This window comes from Nannospalax galili, unplaced genomic scaffold (genome assembly GCF_000622305.1).
Source record: "Nannospalax galili isolate Female #2095 unplaced genomic scaffold, S.galili_v1.0 scaffold85, whole genome shotgun sequence".
Taxonomy (NCBI): Eukaryota; Metazoa; Chordata; class Mammalia; order Rodentia; family Spalacidae; genus Nannospalax; species Nannospalax galili.
The window spans coordinates 5,571,017-5,592,942 of record NW_008358866.1 but is presented as its reverse complement, the minus strand read 5'-3'; positions in this window follow the sequence as shown (position 1 = coordinate 5,592,942).

The window sequence follows — 21,926 nt, the reverse complement described above, 5'->3', positions numbered from 1 at the left end:
GAACAATTGCATGTGTTTAGGACTAACATGCTAAGTCTGAGAGATCAGCAAAAAGACATTACAAAATCTTTCTAACAAAGGTTTTATTAGAAATATGACATACAGGTATAATGATGGTAACAAAGAATGCAGTCGCTTTTAACTATATTAAATAGAGCAATTCATTGAAAAAGAAACTCTAACACAGTATTGTGCCATAAAATTAATTAGAGCAGCATTATTGAAACAGTGTTCATAGGTGCCTCCATCAAAGGCTTCCTTAATCGATGCATAGAAAATGGTGAGTGCTCCATCTTGGAGATAACTTACATGTATCTACACGATACTTAAAGGCTTTGGAACTGCTTCAGATAACTCATACTTTATAGTCATCTCTTAATAACTGGTATATAGGTAGAATATGATATCTACATGTAAAAACATATGTACGTTTGGATCTTAACTGCCGCCAAAGGCCCCGGTGTTAAGCGTGGCCTCCAGGGTGGCCCTATTATAAGGTGAACATTTAAGAGAGTAGGCCTAATACGAAGTCCTCAGCCACTGCAACTGTGCCCTTGAAGGGGCTAGTGGGACCCCAGCCACTTGTACTTTCTCTTTTATATTGTGATCATGAGGAAAGTGGTTATCCTCTTCTATGTACATCCTACAATCACCATATGAGGCCTGAAAGATACAGTTCTGCTTGATCGTGGACAGAAATCTTAGAAGCTGTAAGCTAAAGCAAATCTTTATTCGTTATAAGTAGATTATCTTAAGTGTTTTCTTACAGTAATGAAAAACTGATTAATGCATACTTATTTTGCATATTGATTAACAGAAGAACAATTCTAAGGTTATGCAAATGGGATGTAGTATATTCTGGAGTGCCTTACTAAATAATTATTCAAGGTTCAATAAGCACAAATTAAAAACATCACATATGCATATAATAAATACATGATTTGTCTATAATAACATGTATATACATATCATCATCAAGTATAATGCATATTTTGAAAAATAAACCAAATTCCCAATTGAACATGATTTCTCATAACAATTATTTTGCAAGCCCTCTGCTTCACCATGTGCCACACTTCACTTCACAGTCCTTTGGCTTGTAAGAGCATTAAATAGTCTTGTAAAAGCATTTAATAGTCTTTATTAAACCTTCTGAGCCATTGACACTGGTTGATCTGGCATTGTATATTTCAGGCTACTAACTATCATAAGCCCATTACAAGTGTTAAGGTGCATTTGATTTCAAAAGATAACCATAGATGTACGAGGGGGGAATGTGCCTCAGAACTAATAAAGCAATCATTTCTTCTAAAGGTCATGCATGACATTAAAATGGGGACATTTGACTGTAGATGAAACATTCTGAAATCAGCAAAGAGCAAAAGAATGATGATAAATTTCCCTTAGTGAACTTTACCTGAATACCTCTATTCTCCACTTAATGATACACAGAAAATTCATCTCAGAGAGTCAACTTGAAGGAAAGTGAGAGATAGTGGGTAATAAATATAGCATACTAAAAGTGATTTCTTTCATGTACATACTTTAGATATCCTCAGATCTCTTCACTAGTATTTTCATTAGCTTCAAAAACAAGATAATACAAAGTAAAAGGGCTCATTTGTAGAGCTAAAAATTACTACAGTTTATTAAAAAACTTATTTAATTTATAAGAAAACAACTGAAAAAGTTTTTAAAACTACTAAATTTTGAACTTAACATTGACAAAAGAGTCAGCAAAGGGGAGAGATACTATGAGATGCTGCCCTGGGGACATGGCATGCTGCTGAACACTGGAACTCTAGGATGGAGGGGAGGAGCTCTGAGCACCCATCCCTACCTGAGGAGCTGTAGGCAGTTGATGGCTGCTGGGAAGGGAAAGTCATTTTGGGGGGAGAGTGTGAGCACTGGTAGAGTTCCCATACCTCACTTGGTGCTCCCATGCCACATGCATAAGGGTAGCACTAATTAGACTCATTGGTCAAAAGGTTAATTAACTAAAAAATTATAAAAGAAGGATATGAAGTTGGGAGGGAGATGTGATTGGAAGTTCTGAAAGTTCTGTTGGAGGTGGGGAGCGAGGGTTGGATAGATCAGGATATATTGTATACAGATATAAAATTTTCAAAAAAAAATTAAAATTTTCTTGGAGGTGGGGAGCGAGGGTTGGATAGATCAGGATATATTGTATACAGATATAAAATTTTCAAAAAAAATTAAAATTTTCTAAAAATTAAAAGAAATAGGTACACTATTCCACGTAACTCTGGCTGACTTCTGCTCTATGCATCATAAATAAAACAGTTATGAAATGATATAAATTCTAGGAAAAACAAGTCAGTTTTCATGGGACTTTGAAATCTGAAGAGTGGCACAGTGGTATGCCCCAATCACCTCTCTAGGGTGACATCACGGAAGCTGAAGTAGAGAGGTGGGGTTTTCATTCTTACTGTCCTTTTCTCCATCTCATCCATCTCCTATTGAATTTTTTTAAGAACCTTGATTAATACTCAACTTTCTAAAAACATTTTAGAAAGTTGTGTGACTTTTCAAAATACTCTGTAGATCAGCCTATGTGACCTCCAATGTTTTTTGCTATTTTAAATTCTGCGTACATTTTATTTAATGGGAATATAACATTTTGAGTTTTTGGAATTTATGGGAAAATGAAAACGAAAGCAAGCATGGAGGTAGACCCTACTACAAGCTTGAAGAAGAATGACTTTTGATGTCTCGACAAAATTTGTCACAACTTGCTAACTTCTTTTTACAGGAAGAGCATAAGTTAATTAATAATTTAAGTCACTGATTAGTGTAACCAGTACTATTTCTATTACTTGTAGAAAAATACAATCACAATTAATTTATTTATGAGTCAGTATCTATGCTCCTGAAGAAATGTGACTTGTTAGGTGATTCCCTCTTTCTGCTGTTAAATTAAGGTAAGATTCAGGCTTGAAGGCATAAATGCAGGTGAAGGAAAAGTGCAAACAGCAATCTAGTGTACTCACTCTCTCACCCATAGACTAACATGGCATGTAGTTACATCAGAAATAAAATGAAATGTTCAGTCTTGAGTTTAAGACAAGTAATATGGTTCTAGGTAAACCTGACACCCCCAAAGAAGCAATTCTACAAGAGCTTTAAATAATTTCTTGATGCCATGTTGACAGAAGGCCCTAGGGACTATCAATCCCAACAATGTGTTCAGGGGCGGAAGACTTTGATTCTGTCTCCTTCTGACAGGGTCTCCTTTCAGAGAAGCATGAAGCTCAGACAACTCAAGTTGGAATATAGATACAGGGTTATTGTGATAGGGTCTGTAGGACTAGAGAAACGAGAAAACTAGTTTCATGGTTGATCTTAATTGTCAAATTGATATGATTTATAATCACCATGGAAACAAATCTTTGATCACATCAATGGCAGATTTTCTACATTAGATTGAATTGGAAAGACCCACCCTGTAGGTAGCACCATTCCATGTGCTTTAGTCCCAGTCTGAATAAGGATAAAGGGGGCTATGCAGCATCATTCATTGCTCTCTGTTTCCTGACTACAGATGCAAAGTGACCAGCTGCCTCAAACTCCTGCTGCTATGACTTGGCACCATGATGGACCTTTTCCTCAAACTGTGATCTAAAATAAACCTTCGTTTTCTTACATTGCTTTATCAGGTTGTTTCACTAATTTTTTTCCCCTCTTCCTTCTTGGGAGACTGGCCCTCAGTCACCAGGTCCCTGGATCCTGACACTGGTTAACAAAACCGAAATAAGACCTCTATTTGAATTTTGCATAGTTTAAATGACATTTGGGACGGGGTGACTTACAAAACCACGGACTCTTATAGGCTTTTCCTTTTCCATATTTGAAATGTACTCATCTGTCTCCCGCCCCTGTCTCTCTTGCTCTGTGTTTAGGTGCCCAATATGGCAGCGGCTCCACCCCTTAATGGCTTGACCTATGAAGAAACAGCTTCTCATAACCCATACACCATTCAAGCCCTGTTCATAGTCTACGTCAGCTTTCCTTTGCCTCACCAGAGTCTGAGTGCCTCATCTGGCCCTGCTGAGCCATCTGCCCAGCTGGCTTCAAGATTAGCTCCCAGTTCCAAAGTACCGCCGTGGCTCCACGGGTGCCCCGAGTTGCCCACTCTTTTTGGAGGAATGAGTGATTTTCCTGCTACAAAGGTGTTTTGCTATAGCAAACATATAGATAACTAATACATATGGGTAGCCAAAATTAAAGGAAATCTTACATTATTGTAAGTTTAAATCCTTAAATACATTTTCGTTTTTACATATAATTGCTTTTATTAAATAACCCAAAATACTAGGATATATCTTTTCATTTGAAAATCTTCTTAGAAAATATTCTTTAAAAATTAGCAGTGTGACTAGTGTGCCTTGTGTGCTTCCTTTGCATAGAAATCTGTAGGTTCTACATTTGTTAGGTGTTACTAGGTCTAATAGCTGTCACAGTCTTAAAAAGCTCAGTGATTTTCTTCTCCATACACATCACATTCTGAACATATCAGGCATGCTTCTGTGCTTGTTTAATATTTGTCCTGGCAACTGCCATGCTAATTTTATGAGATCAGAAATTACTTCTAATTTGTTCATTTCTGGTTTGTCAAATCTTAACACGGAGTAGGCTCAAGATTCATTCATTGATTAAATGAAGGAATGAATTATTAAGCAAAAATGAAAGTCAGGATTTATGACTTGATATTAGCTTCAAGAATAAACATATAGCTTTGGAATTACTGTGAAATGAATTGAAAAATTATTTGAGCCCCTGACCTACCTGGTATTATAAAAGCTTATAGAGTCATAGTAGCATAGGAAATGGAATTTTCCTGCTGAGTGACCACTAGCATCTTTGAATACTCTTTTTAAAATGTTCTAAGTGTTTTAATAATACTTTCAATTCTTATGTGTAGTTTCAAAAACACCTTATCTGCAGTTATTGAAGAAAAGATTTTTATTACAATGGTCAAATGTGTCTCAGCTACAGAGCTGTACACCCAAAGAGACGCAAAGAACCATAACAACATGAACGTAGCACATTAGTTGGATGTCTTCTGTTTGTTTTTATCAAAAATTATCTGAAACCATGGATTTTTTTCCCTGTGATCACTAGTCTTCAGATCCATCACATAAACTATTAAGTAAAATAGATGTAGTCTTATTTGAAAATTCATATTATTTCTGACAATTTTCAGTAACAAAGAACAAAGAAATCTATTTAAACTAGAATTTAAAACTAAGTGCAATTTTGAATTATACAGATAGACATAAATAAAAATGTAACTACCAAATATTTTTGCATCTACTACCAAAAATAATGTAATTATTTTCTCTAAACTATTTAGCTGACAAAAATATTGTTTCTGAATTCCTCTATTTAATTGAAATATTTTAGAATACCTAATTTCCCCACTCAGAAAACTTGGGTACTACATGTGCATATTAGAAACTCTTTTTGCAACACTATTTATTGATTTTATTGATTTTTTGAAAAAGTTCACACATTGTGTTTTGATCATATTCCAGCCCCTTTCAAGCTCCACACACACTTTTCTACCTCCCTCAACAAAGTTCATGTCATCTCTTGTTTTTAAGGCCTATTGAGTCTAATTTGTGTTCCTAAATGTTCTTGCATGTGGGCCCTTGTGTATGGGTCCATTGTCTGGAGCCTGGTCAATCTACCCAATATCACATCCTTAAAGAAAACTGACTTTCCCTTTCCTAGCAGCTGCTGGGCTCCAATATTTCCTCAGTGTTGGGACTTATTGTCCAATTTTCCACCTACACATTGGGATTTTGTCTGGCTTAAGTCTTGATGAATGTTGTAAAAAATTGCTCTAAGTTCATATGAATAAATACCATGCTGTCTGGAAAACAGTTTCCTTGTAGTCATTTACTACCTCTGGCTCTTACTATCTTTCTGCCCTTCTTCTCCAAGGATCCTTGAGCCTTGGGAGGAGAAGGTGTGATACATGTGTACCATTCAGTGCTAAGCACTCCGCAGTCTCTTATTCCATGCACATTGGCCTGTTGTTGGTCTGTGTGCTAATTGCCATCTGCTGAAAGAAGCAGAGTCTCTGGTGAGAGTTGAAAGATGCTTAATTTACGTGTATAAGTTATTAGTTAGTTTAATATTATGTCCATTTATCTGAATAATATTAGTAAGGTCTCTCCTGTGATGTGTGAGCTATGTAGGCACAAGTTCTTAGGCCTGATAACAGTGCCAGGTCAGGGCTCTGTCTTGTGAAGTGGGCCTTTTATCCTATCTGAAAGTGTTTGGTTGCCTCCATAATATCTGTGACATCATTGTACCAATGGGCATAACTTACCAGGTCAGTTGTTATTGTAGCTCACAGCGTTCACAGAAGGTCAGGGTTGATGATTACTTGTCTCTTCTTGTAACATTCCTATCACCTTCCAGCACTATGAAGCCTAGGCAGTAGAGCTAAAACTAGGTCAATACCACCTTCATTTCTCCTTGTTTGTTCTGACTTACCTATGTACTGTTTTCAAAAATAGTCTTCCTTTCAAGTTCTGGTGGATAAGAAAGAGCACTGACAATAGCCAGTTTAATTTGAGCATTTATGGGATCCCTCTGATCAACAGCTCCCAGAGAAAGAGTCCATTCCTGGCATAGGCTTTTTAGTTGCTGGCCTATGATGTCTGATGAGGGCATAGTATCCTAGTTATAGTATACGGTAACTTCACTTCAACTATATATGTACGTGTGTGTGTGTGTGTGTGTGTGTGTGTGTGTGTGTACTTTAAGAAGCTTCTACAGCAGTGTTTCCTTATGACTTTTTCAAAATGCCTTTAGTGTAAGTTGTCCCTTTCCATACTCCCTCTTCTCTGCCCTCCCATTTCCACCCCATTTAAAATCCTTCCTATTCCATGATTCCCATTCCTCTTTATAGCACTGTATTTTATTTTCCTTTCCATGAAGTCCTGCCTCTTGTCCATGGTCCCTTAGTACTAGTTTACTTACATCTGTGATTTTTCCAATTGAAACACATGTATTTAATGTTTCAAAGCTCACATCCACTGATCAGAGAACATGTGATGTTTATCTTTCTGGGTCTAGGTTATATCATTCATGATGATTATTTCCAGTTCCATCCAGTTACCTGAGAATTTCATAATTTTCTTTTTCTTTTTTTTTCTAATTTTTTAAAATTACTCATTTAATAATCACATACTTAGAAGAATCATTTCATTACAACAGCATTGACATATTCAATAACAATTTCCAGGGCTAAGACACATCTCTTCCAAAACCGGCTGTAAATTTTTAGGTTTACAGTTGAATTATTACGGTTATACAATATTGTACTCAGTATAAACCCTATAAGACATCACATTAAATGAAGTTTTAACCTTTAAAAAAGATCTCCATTTCATTATTAAAATACACAGTTTCATACAGAAAAATTCATTTTTAATGCAATTGACAAGATGTTTGCACATGCATTTCTAATCTCTATATATCTGATTATTACTAGTCACAGTCAGTTACTTTCTGAGCTCCTTGGCATCTGAGCATGGATATAAAGTTGTCAGGTAGATTTCAAAGGTAATGTTTTTCACATCTACTAATTCCATTGTGTAAATGTACCATACTTTAACTACCCATTCATCAGTTGATGGAGATCTGTATTTCTTTGATTTCCTGGATATTGTGAATAGGGCACAAGTGAATGAAATTGAGCATGTATCTCAGTATAGATCCCTTTTGGTATTTTTCCTAAGAGTGGTATGGTCAGATCATTTGTGTTTTCCAAATGCTCCTAGTTGTGGGTCTATCCATGGAGTTTAGTCAACCTACCTTGCATAATATCCTTAAAGAAAATTGAGTCTCTCTGTCCCAGCAGCTACCAATTTAATTTGCATAGGTCTTATACATACTGTTATAATTGCTGTGAGTTCATATGTGCCACTGTCCCGCAGTCTGGAAACATTATTTTCTTATAGTCATCCACTGTATTTGGCTCTTACAAGCTTTCTTCTCCCTGTTTTTTTTTTGTTGTTGTTTTTTTCAATAATCCTGAACCTTTGAAGGAATGTGGTCTGTGCTTTCCATTTAGGGCTGAGCACTACCAAGTCTCTTATTCTTTGTATATTGACTAGTTGTGGATCTGTGTTCATCACCATTTGTTCCAAGAAGAAGCTCCTCTGATGAGAGTTAAGAGATGCATTAATTGATGGTTGTAACAATAAGTCATTGTGAGTTGCTTTAATACTATGTTCATTTAGTGAACTAATAATAGTAGCTTCTCTCCTATGACCTGTGATCTATCTAGCCACAGGTTCCTGGTCCTGATAACAGTGAAAGATATGAGCTTCATCTTGGTAAGTGGATGTTAAGTCCAATCAGACAGTGGTTGGTTACTTCTTTAATAATCATACCACTAGTCCACCAGTAGGTATATTTTGTCAAGCCAGTTTATTGAAGCTTGCAGGGCTCACAGATGGGTCAGGTTGATGATTACTTTTCTCTTCCATTAGGATGTATAGCCCTTTCCAGCACTATGAAAGTCCTCTAGTACATTTGAACCTTTGAAGTTGATTTTTCTTTTTTTGCATACTATTTGCCTACATAGTATCTTCAACAATAAGGTCTCACCATCAAGTTCTGGATGGTAACCAAGAGCAATGGCAATAGCCAGTACTGTTTGAAAGTCCGTGGTAACCCTCTGGTAAATAACACCAAGAGAGGGAGTCCATTCTTGGCATTGAGTTTTTTATTTGCTAGCCTGTGATGTCTGGTAGGAATGTTGTTCCCCATTACAAAGTAATTCCATATAAACCATGTTAGGTTGTATATTTGTATATTTTAAGACGCTTCAATAGTGGTTACTTTCCATGTGACTTTTTTGAAACGCCTTTAGTGTTAGTTATCTCTCCCCACACTCTCTCATCTATGCGTCCTTCCCACTCCTCATTTAGCCCTTCCTATTCCATATTTACCCTTTTTCCCTTTATATCACTGCACCCTGTCTCTTCTTCAATGAAACTTCCCCCTCAAGTGGGCCCTTACTAATTTCCTGATCTCTGTGGATTGTTCAACTGAAGCACAAATGCCTAAAGTTTCAAAGTGGCGTGCCACTAAGTGGCAGCTGCTTAGAAGAAAGAACATTCTAAGGGTCTGGTTTTGGGGTCTGGTTACCATAGTCAAGATGATTGTTTCCAGTTTGAGAGACTAAAGAATTTGATACCTGATTAAATAGCATTATAATTTCTAAAAGCATAACTGAAGAGCTTTATGGGGGAGGTGAAGAACAGAATGCATGAGCATAACGTCAGGAGAGGACAAACATTCTAAAACAATAAATAAGCAGCATAAACAAAATACAATAACACCATGACTATAATTATATGAAAATAAAACAAAGAAAACTTTTTGGGATAAAAATACAATAAAAGATGAAAAGACTATCTATAAAGCACAATACTAAGAGAAATTTACTTTGATAACAACACAAGTCTTTGAAAGCGGTAGAAAAAATGAAAAAGGTGGCAAAATTATGAATATTCAATGCACACAAGAATAACAAATCCAGTTGTCTAACATCCAAAACAGTGCTGAAACTCAGGGGTAATTATGGAAATATAAATGTAAATGGAAGTGGAAAGCAATTTAATATTGCCTTAATTGGTGAAATTTTATATCCAGTACAACCAAGGGAAGAATGTGGATGAAAAAGGACCTAGAAACTCCCTGTTTGTACCATGTAGAAACCTGCACAAATGCCCAAGTTCATGCTTAAAATAATGTTCAATATATTTTCATAACAGAATGTGAACACAGCATCACATTATATGAAAATGGATAAGTAGATGTGCCATGCATTACTATATAGTATAGTAATCATTGTCACCCTCACAGAGGAAGAACAAATTCTTTGATTTCTTGTTGACATTCCAGTTCAATACCAAGAGGTTTTTAACACTTCCACAGTTTTAGAAACCTTGGTGTAATTATTTCTATTGCTATGTTTACAACATTAATCCTGAAGTGAGAATAAAACTTTTTAACTCAAAAAGAAATTAGGCAGATAAAAATGAGCCCTAAACTAGAGCTAAAATTGGAGAGTGCCTGTTCCAGACTCCCTCTGGCATGGGGCTAAGAACTCAGGGGACCATCTGAGAGCACTTGGATCCTGGCTCCACGTGGTGGTGAGTGGCCTTAATTGCACCTTGCCCAGCCCCATAAGCAGGATTATGTGAGACCCCTCCCAAGGCCCCTGGGCAGACATCTGCCCTTTGGTAGGATAAGGCTGAGGTTTCAACAGACCACCAGAGAGTGCCTGTTCCAGGCTACTTCTGGCATAGGGGCTGAGAACTCAGAAGACTGCCTGATAGTTCCAAAATTGTTCCCCCCCCCAGGAAACTTCCCAAATTTTGCTCTGAATTTCTACTAGATGGGGTCCAAATCTTAGAAGGAAGCCTGAGTATACTTGCCTGGAACTTGACTTGGGCTTCTGTGGGAGCTCTTGAGTAGCTGATCTGAAGCCATCAGTTCCCTCCAAAATAAAACCTGACATAACCTGAAACCTGGACCAGCCAGCTTTATATAACTAATAAGGAAAAGACCAAGGCATACCAATAATACAAACAGAAGTAAACTTCAACTTATTTTTTATGTCAGAATCACAAAAAAAAACAAAAGAAATTCACATGCCAAAATCACAAAAGAATAATAAAATGGAAAGCCAAAACATTATGTCCCCACCAAACTCCATCAGTCCTGTAGACGAGTTCTACAAGGAGAATCCCCAAGAGATAATCCAGGACACAGAATTAAAAAGAACAATCATAAACATGATCAAGGAATTCAATGAATTTAAAGAACACACAAACAAACAAATCAAAGAACTCAAAGAAGATAGGGATAAACTTCTGAATGAATTCACAAAAGAGATAGAAACACTGAAAAAAACTTGGACAGAAATGAACAAAGAAGTGAAAAACTTAATAAGCGAACTTGAAACAACAAGGGAAAGTCTCACCGCTAGAATGAATGAAATGGAAAACAGACTATCAACAGACTATCAACACTGGAGGATAAAGTTGAAGAATTGGACTACTCAAATAAAGATTATGAAAAATAAAAATAAAAACAGGAATGGGATATGTAAGAGATGTGGAACACTATGAAAAGATCAAATCTACATATCATAGGAATAGAGGAAGAAGAAGAATTTCAGGTTAATGGTATTGACCAGATCTTAAACAGGACTGTAGAAGAAAATTTCCCAAAATTAAGGAAAGAAATCTCTATACAAATACAAGAAGCACATCGAATACCAAATAGACAGGACAAGAAAAAACTCTCCATGGCATATCATAGTAAAAACACTAAATGTACAGAACAAAGAGAGAATACTGAAAGCCGCAAAAGATAAACAACAATCACATACAAAGGAAAGCCCATCAAATTGACTTATCAATGCAAACTATGAAATCCAGAAGAGCCTGGACCATGGTATTTCCAGTTCTAAATGACAATAGATGCCAGCCCAGAATAATCTACCCATCAAAAATGTCTATTATAGTTGAGGGGGAAAGAAAGAGCTTCCATGACATGAATAGCATGAAAGAATACATTTCTACGAAATTGGCCCTCCAAAGAATACTTGAAGCAATACAAAGAATGGAGAAAGGAACAACTAATCCCCAGTGGCAATGAAAGAAAGCAAATAAAGGCATAATTGAGGAAACACAAAATTAGACAAAGACCACAAACAGCAATCAAAACGATGGCAACCAATACACATCTTTCAATAATAACTTTAAATATCAATGTACTGAACTTCCCAGTCAAAAAAAAAAACGCAGGCTAAGGGAATGGATTAAGAAACAAAATCCATCTTTTTGCTGTCTCCAAGAAACCCACCTCACCTTCAAGGACTGGCACTATGTTAAGTTGAAAGGGTGGAAAAGAATATTCCAAGCAAATGGCACTAAGAAACAAGCAAAGGTAGCAATTCTAATCTGACAAAATAGACTTCAAAGTAAAACTAATCAGAAGACATAGGAAGGTCACTTCATTCTGATGAAAGGAACAGTTAACCAAGAAGACAGTACAATCCTGAACATATATGTGCCAAACTCTGGTGCATCCAAATTCACAAAAACAACACTACAGGACTCCAAGACACAGATTAACCCCAACTCAGTAATAGTAGAGTTTTCAATACCCCACTGCCTCTATTGGACAGGTCAACTGGACAAAGAATGGAGAGACATCTGAATTAAATGATACCATACATCAAATGGACCTAACAGACATATTTCAATTATTCCACCCAAGCACCAAAGAATACACTTACTACTCAGCATCTCATGGAACTTTTTCAAAAATTGACCACATACTGGGGCACAAAACAAACCTCAACAAATAAAAAAAAAATCAAATTGTATGCATTCTATCAGATCACAATGCAATAAAGCTCAGAATCAATACTGGAAGAAGTCCTAGTCAATATACAAACTCATGGTGATTAAACAACACACTCCTAAACAATGAGTGGGTCAAAAGAGAAATTAAGAAAGAAAGAAAAGAATTCTTGGATTTCAATGAAAAGTGCAATAAAACACACACAAAACAACCTCTGGGATAATTTAAAGCAGTCCTAAGGGGGATATTTATAGCCCTAAGTGCCTACATTAAAAAATTAGAAAGAGTCCAAATAAATGACCTAACACTGCCACTCAAGACACTGGCAAGGCAAGAACAAAATTAATGAAATAGAAACAAAGAAAACAATACAAAGAATCAATGAATCCAAGAGCTGGTTCTTTCAAAAGCTAAACAAGATAGACAGACCCTTAGCCCAGTTAACCAAAAGAACTAAAGAGTACCTCAAGAGAAACAACAGATTATTTATTCTGAAGCCAAATAAATACAAGTAGCCTTGTAACCTGTCTATAGCTTAATAAGGAATAGAACTTAAAACTCTAAAAAAATTAAGAAGCAACTAAATTCTACTATAAAAATGAAGTATAGATAAAGATGCAGTAATTTGGTTTTTCAAGATCAGAAAAAAAATTAGTAAAAGAACTTGTAGTAAAACATATTTATACTTTTTCTGTTTTAGTCCCTTTAATTAAAATGCCTCTTTCTCTTTATTTGACTCTACCAAACCTGGAATACAATATAAAATGAAGAGAGTTTTCAAAAGAATTTTTATATATCATCCTAGGTAAACTAAAATATGAAAAGTTCAAGAAAGTAAATACTCTTTTACATTATTTAAATTTCAGGGTTAGGGTGCACTGTAAATTTATAGACTATCTCCAGGACTGCACACAGTCTGCTATGCATCACACTTTGAAGCTAATTAACCAATGCATGTGGAAAAAAGTCTACAAAGAGGAGTGTCAACTCAGAGGAAACATCTCATCCATGCCTCCAAGTGAAGCCACATATGGTCAAGCAGGACCTTTGACTTATCTTCACATAGATGGAACTGATAAAAGCAAGGAGCCAGGAGCTCCTCCCAAGCCCATGTGACCCATGAGAAACAGGTCCTCAAATGAACTTAAGTGTAAAAATAAATTGATTTATTTGGGCCAACTCTATGGTCTTAAACACCCAAAAGGACAGTATAACCAAAGAGTAAAGTCCTCAGTATATTTCTTTAAGAGTTCAAGGGATTGCACTTCCCAGACATTAGGCATAAGTTCATATACAAAGTATTTTAGACAATTATTTCTCATTGATGATTTTTTTTTCCTCATCAGAAAGTGCTGCTCAGATGTAAGACTTCAAATCTTGGTCTGCAGTACTGTAGTACCCAATTGTAGATAAGGAAGAAAACCAGGTATTATTCTAAAATGATGGATAAATTTGTTTACTCTCCTTATCTAGAAGTCTTTGAGAGGGAACTGACACTGATTCTAACCGCTACAACAGCTATCAAAATACCTGAAAGAAAATCCTGAATCCATCACTCTAGAGTCCAGCCACGGAGAAGACAAAAGAATAATGAGGAGGGACCCAATAGAGGGATGTTTTTGGAAGCCCTTGTCAAGAAATTCCAATGGACTCATATGAACATTTGAAAATTGCCCTGTTGTGACTTATTTCTAGTTCCCTGTCTAGAACTTGTAATGATAATTACTCTTGCCTTTACTTCTCCTTCACACACACAGAAAAGTGTTACATAATTTAGGAGTCTCTTAGATAGAGTCACTGAATTTGTACCCCAATTGTCTCACCCTGCGTCCCTGTTCATCATGGAAGAAGTCAGAGCGGTTTGCGTCCTTATTCCCTATCCACAAGTTGGCTTACCTTTTCAGAGGATGGCATGATAAGAATAGGAAGTAGGAATTGACTAGGCAGTTAGGGTAAAAAGACCCCAAAGAAAAGTAGCCAGGTTCTTGGATAAAAGCCACAATGTCTTTGGGCCTCTTAGCAACATACTCTGTTCCAAAGGCCAAAAATGTCAAAGGAATGTGAGAGTTTTTATCTCATCCTTAAAATATTTTAGGGTTACATCTTCAGATGGGGGAATGTTAAAGTTTCATAAAGCCCCATAATAAAGAAAAGAAGAAAGAGTATATGAAGTTATCAGAAAAAAGTGATGAGAAGATATGGGAGGAGTTGGAGGGGAGAGAGTGGGTGTGGATTTTAGCAAAACACCTTATACGAGTATATGAAATTCTCAATAAATTGTTTTTAAAAATCAATCTACAAAATCAGTAGCTTTTCTATATACCAATAACAAGCAATTAGAGAAAGAATACAGGTAAATGCTCCCATTCACAATAGTTGCAAAAAAAATCAGAATAAACCTGACCAAAGACATCAAATATTTCTAAAATGAAAATTTTGTATCATTAAAGAATGAGGAAGACACTGGTAGCTGGAAGAACCTTCCATACTCATGGATTAGAAAATTTAATATTGTGAAAATGACGATCGTTCCAAAAGTAATATGGAGATTCATTGCCATCCCAATGAAAATCCCATGACATACTTCATAGAATTGGAAAAAAAAATTCCTTAAATTCATATGGAAGCACAAAGGACCCTAGATAGTCAAAGCAACCCTGAGTTGCTGGGGGAAGCAATGCTGGGGGATTACTATACCAGATCTCAAAGTATACTACAGAGCCATAGTCATAAAACAGCATGGTACTGGCACAAAAATAGACACATAGATCAATGGAACACCATTTAAGACCCAAATCTGAGTACATACAATTTCAGCCACCTGATATTTTACAAAGGTGCCAAGAACCCACAATGGAGGAAAAAGCATTTTCAACAATTGGTGCTGGCAAAACTGGATCTACACATGTAGAAGAATGAAACTAAATCACAATCTTTCACCTTGCACAAAAGTCAACTCCAAAAGGATCAAAGACCTCAATGTGAAACTGAAAACACTGAAACTATGAAATGGAAATATTGGCAGTAACTTACAAGATATAGGTGTGGGGAAGGATTTTCTAAATTGAATAGAAATTGCTCAGGGATTAAGGTCAGCAATCAACAAGTGGGACCTCATTAAACTAAAAAGCTTCTGTAAAGCTAAAGAAACAATCAAAAAGGTGAAGAGAAAACTCACAGAGTGGGAAAATATCTTCACCATTGACACATCTGACAGAGGTTCAACATCCAGAACATATAAAGGACTTAAAAAACAAGGTGAGAAACCACTCGACCTAATTCAAAGATGGGCTAATGAGGTAAACAGAGAGTTCTCAAAGGAAGAAATAAAGATGATTAAGAAACATCTCAAAAAGTGTTCAACATCATTAGTAATTAGGGAAATGAAAATTAAAACCACTCTAAGGTATCACCTTACCCTAATCAGATGGCTAGGATCAAGAGAATAGATGATACCAAATGCTGGTGAGGATGTGGAGAAAGGGGAACACTCATTCACTGCTGGTGGGATTGCAAACTTGTGCAACCCCTATGAAAAACAGTGTGGAGACCTCTTGAAAAGTTAAAAATAAACCTACCATACGACCAGCTATACCACTCCTTGGCATATACCCAAAGGACTCATCTTATTGTAGATACAGTTGTGCAGCCATGTTTGTTGCTGTTCTTTTCACAATAGCTAAGAGATGGAAGCAACCTAAGTTTCCCTCAACTGAAGAGTGGTTAACAAAATTGTGGCATTTTATACAATGGTGTTCTATTCAGCAATAAAGAAAGATGCAATAATGAAAGTTGCAGGTAAATGAATGGATCTAGAAACTGTTATACTAAGGGAAGTAACACAGTCTCAGAAAAACAAAAGATGTGTGTTTTCCCATTTGTGGATCCTAACACCAAATCCTTTTAAAGTCCATGTTCTTTTAATAAGATGATGCTGTACAGCCCCTCTTCTGCATGAAATAACCTCCATTATCACAACTTCAGCTAAACATTGTGGACTTGTTGACGGTTGTTCTCCTTCATTAGAGGAGGGGCAAGCAGAGTCATTTGACCCTCACTGGAGTATCAGGTCATTCTTTCCAGCCAACTAAGCCTTTGAGAGGGAACTGACACTGATTCTAGCCACTCCAGCAGCTATCAAAGTGCCTGAAAACAAATCCTGAGTCCATCACTCAAGTCCAGCCTTGGAAGACAAAAGAAAAATGAGGAGGAACCCAATAGAAGGATGCTTTTGGAGGCTCTTGTCAAGAAGTTCCAATGGACTCTGATAGGAACATTTGAAATTTTTCCAGTTCTGACTTTTTTCTGGTTCCCAGCCTAGAACTTGTAATGCTAACTACCCTTGCCTTTACTTCTCCTTCACATCTCCTATTCACCAGTCATGGACTTTCTTTTCACTCTGTAGATAAGACTTATGCAATTTGGGAGTCTTTTAGATAGATCCACTGAAGGGGTACCCCAGTTGCCTTACCCTGCATCCCTGTTCAGCATGGAAGAAGCCAGAGCGATCTGCATCCCGATTCCCTATCTACAATTTGGGTAACCTCTTCAGAGTATGGTGTGATAAGAATATGAGGTAGGAACTTTCTAGACTGTTGGGTAAAAAGAACCCAAGGAAAGTATCCAGTTTCTTGGCTAAAAGTCAAAATGTATTTGGGCCTCTTAGTAACATACTGTGTTCCAAAGGCCAAAAATGTCAAAAGTATTTGGGCATTTTTATCTAATCCCTAAAAGTTTTTAGGGTTACCTCTCCAGAGGGGAGAATGTGAGAGCAGCAAAAAGCCCCATTAAAAAAAAGAAAGAAAGAAAGAAAGAAAGAAAAAGAAAAAGAAAGAGTACATGAAGTTGTCAGAAAAAAGTGATGGGGAGATATGGGAGGGGTTGGAGGGGAGGGAGTGGGTGTGGATTTGATCAAAACACTTTACATGAATGTATGAAATTCTCAAAAAATAATTTTATTTGAAAAAAAACTAGAGTTAAAATTGATCTATCACTGAGATGTTGTTATTTTAAATCTATGGAATGTAAAAATTGAAAAACATCAATGAAATTTAAAGGCACTATGAAAATGATTATATTTTATACCATCTCAAATGGTAGTTTAATAAGCCTTCCTGTTTCTGCTGAATGACTTAAGCAGAACTCCTTAGGCATTATTTGTCTTAACTGTATGCTGTGTTTCTGCATCTGTGATGGCTTCCTACCAAAGTTGAGTCAATTTCAGACCGTTGGTGTTTGAAAATTTTGCCCGTTTGCAGAAATAAAGGTCAAATGTCTGAAAAGTTTTTGTTTGGATTAATTGAATTGTATTCGTCTTCCGAACAAAACCATATATCTACTTTTCTTGGGATGTTTCCAGTTTGTGGAGTAGTCTTTTAGAGCTCATGATATTTGTTATTAGTATCTCTTCAGGTTACAGCTGAGAAAGTGATGGTTTCATTACAGGGATTTTTACATGATATAGCAGCTCCCATAATAGTACAATTAGTTACAAGGAATTTTCTAGCACAAATTGTTGGTTTTGATTTAATTTTCAAAATTGACTTAGGAAAGCTCTAACTAGTTAGTACCAATCACTTAGCATATTCCAGAACTGTTGATTTAAAAAAATATTTTATTTATTATTTTTATTTTATGTATATGAGTGTTTTGCCTGCATGTATGTAATTGTGCCACTTGCACAGAGGCCAGAAGAGGGTGTTGGATCCCTTGGAACTAGAGTTATAGACAGTTGTTAACTGCCATGTGGATGCTGAGAATTGAACCCTGGTCCTTTGGAAGAAAAACAAGTGCTCTTAACTACTGAGCCATCTCTCCAACTCCATTTTTCTTGAAACAGTATCTCTCTGTAGCCCCAGCTGGCCTGGAAATCTCTATGTAAACCACTCTGACTTCAATCTCACAGATATCTACCTGCTTCTGCCTCCCAAGTGCTGGGATTAAAGGTGTGTACAACCATGCCTGGCTTGATTTTTATCAATACATTTTTCAATGCAGTTTCATACTTAACTGTATGTTACTGCTTTTTGAAATCTCTTTGGCTACAGTCTTTCTACATAGAATTTTGTGTAATATTTCCTTCATATTTTACATGGTGTTTTCATTCATTCCACTAAATAGTGTATTCTTGAAAGAATAAACTTTTATTGTGTTTTGAGATGGTGTCCCTGTTGCCCCAGGTGACTTGGAACTCCCTATGTAGACATGCCTGGCCTTGATCTCACAGAGATGTGTCTGCATCTGTGCTGGAATTAAAGGTGTGTGCCACCCTGCCCAACAGGAACTCTATTTTACAAATCTTATCTGAGAGAACACAAAAGAAAGAACAAATTAAATAAATCAATACACAATATTGTTTTTTAATTTTTTTTGAGATTTTTTATTTTATGTGTATGAGAGTATTACATGCTTGTAAGTGCACCCATGTTGCTCAGTGTCTACAGAGGTCAGAAGAGAGAGTTGGATCCCCTGGAACTGGAGTTGCAGAAGATTGTTAGCCTCCATATGGGTGCTTGGAATTGAACCGGCTCTTCTGCCAGAGCAACCAGTGCTATCAACTGCTCAGCCATCTCTCTGGCCCCAAGTTTGACATTTCTATTGGGATATGATCCCCAAGAGGTTAACATTTCCATTTTTCTAAATGTAAAGCAGAAAAAAAAGATAATACACACCGAGTGTCTATGCAGTTCACCATTTCCTCACTATTTATCTATTTTCTTATTTGCTTACATGCATACAAACTTAATGTACTTCTCAGCAATTGATAGTCAGATTGATTATTCATTATGACTTTGAATCTGAGTGAAAATTACCATGACCTACAATTTCTAAAGGAAATTTTGTAAAGATATTTGTGAAGTGTGATTTAAATGCCATTTTTAGATAAAATGTGATGTCAGTCAACAGTCCCTTCTTTCTCACAGGGTAGAATGCAGGAAAGATAATCTGGACTAGCAGATGTAACCCACTGCCATATGGATTTGACTTGAACACCTTTGCTTTTTCTGGATATGCATTTCTGGTGTGGTTTAATGGGAGTTACTAGTCAAATGTGTTGGATTTCTGCTGAAGAGTGGAACTTTAATTATGACAGATGTTGCCATAAATGAGGTTGGGATTCCTATATATTCAGCTCACTGTCCATAGAATTGTTGGATTGTATTTGCTCATAACAGAGAATAAAACAAATGAGTGTGACTGCTCTGAATATATCACCCAAATATAATTTGCACTGGTTCCACTGCTCTTCATAAATGTAAAACCACTATCAAACTTATCTCAGTTGAACTTTTCAAAAAGTTAATGAGACCTTAAACTTGGCTACTAAATGCTAAGCAATTTGAGGAAAAAATAGCACATATTAATGGCCAAAAAAATCAACTTGTTGTTATATAATAATGCTACTTTTTCCTTTAAAGAGATCCTAAATATGACAGTAAGAAACCGTGAATGTTTTATTGCATTTTTATGACTCCACATACTCTGAGAAGCTTACAATGTGAACATACAGTTTGCATCTAATATTTATGGACATACGACTTATTTTAGATAACAAATATAATCAAAAGGTGCTCCACAATTTATAAGCCTATGGATTTTCAATTCCTTGACTTTAGAGTTTATTGCTATTTTGTTGATGCCTTTTTAAGACATGCCTTCAACTTTTCATTTTGAGAAAGTAATTTGGAAAAGTTAAAATGCCTTGAAATCAAGGTAGGAACTATGGAAAAAGACTATGGAAAAGAGTGGTACTTTCTGCATGTAATATATAGGCAGTAATTCAAGAGGGAGAGTCTTCTAGTTACCTTAGACCCTCATTTCATCTTTCAGTGCTATTTGTTCAATCTTTTTCACTTTTTAAAAATTTGAGCTTTTTACATTTCACACAACAGTTCTCATTCAAATCCAGACACCCTCCCCCATCCATGTCCCCCATCCTCCCACCAAACCCCATTTACTCTGACATACATGCTGAGTCTTATTCATTCAGATGTTGTATCCAAATGTCCTTCAGAATAAATGTGTCCACTGGAGTCTAGTCAGCCCATCCAGTGGTCATATTTAAGGCACACAGCTTTTTGACTGTTGTATTTCATTCTCAGTATTTACCAAATTTTATTTTCACAAATGTCTTATGTTCTCACTGGTTTATAAATTCCTCAAGTATATGTATATATGTTGTGGGAAATCTTGTGACTGACTTTGCCTTTTGCCTTACATACCTATCATGCTGGAATGCAGTGTTTCCTGTTTCTTATCAGAGAGAAAACTATGTAAGTCCCATGGTTTCCAGGAACCCGAAACTTAGAGAAACTGAAACTTATCATGCTAATAGGGCATCTGGCCCACTAGATTGTAATAAGATACTAGTCTGCCATGCTAATAAGGGATCCCATATGCTGTGTTATGATTGGACTATTACCCCTATATAAGCCCGTACTTTCCTGCAATAAAGCAGATCTGTGTCACTGAACCTGTTCTCCTGCACCTAAATGTGGCAACACTGGTGCAGACTCCTCACCAGCCCTGGGGTCCAGACCAGATGACTGAGCAGAGGAACTGAAAGAGCAGGAGAGCAACCATAGCTGGAAGAGAGCAGCTGCAGCTGATGACCATATACATTAAGTGATATTTGTGAATGTTCTGTGCCCCCATTACTAAACTATAAGGCAGATATTTCTTCAGTCTTACAGACCAGAAGGTATAGTATTCTTTTTTAAATTATTCCAATTTTAGATCCTTTAAAATATTTTCTTGTTTTACCGCTGTTCCCACTCTTAAAACTTAGACTTTCATGCCTATTTCAATTACTTTATACTTGTTTTTCTTCCTTATATAAGTTTGCATTTGCTAGGAGAATGCATTAGTTTATGTAGGAACTATAGTTAGCTGATTCAAAAAGCTGTGTGAACAAAAGTCTCATCCCTGTAGCAGATTAGAGACCAGAACACTAAATACTGACAGCAGCCTGAACCTCCCAGCCACATCCTGGAGCCTTTATGTCACCTCTCTACCCAAACATTTTGCGTGTGAATTTCTTTGATTGACAAACTCTAATCCAAATCTATCATGAGAAAGCAATTCTTGTAAATGTAGTTCCTAGCCTTAGAAGGCTTTCTTAGTAGTGTGCACAGCAAACACCTCTGCTTTCAGGAAGAGAAGAATATAGATTCACACAAACAAAAATGGAGCAAAAAATGTACAAAGTTTTTTCTTACATCTTATGGGTCATATTGGCAAACATTTCTAACTTCATTAAAATATTGTTAGCGATTATTAAGTTGTTTGTATTTGATATATATATATATATTGATGTTATTAGATAATTTCCAGTTGTTACTTGAAGAACTGAGATGTTGATAATTAAAGATGAAACCATATTTTTGGAAATAGAGAAGAAATATTTATTTTGATATTCAAACATCTATTGTTCTGTACAGCAAAAATATTTGGAAAATAGGGCTTCTACCTTTACATGACTATTAGGAAAAGAAGGGAAT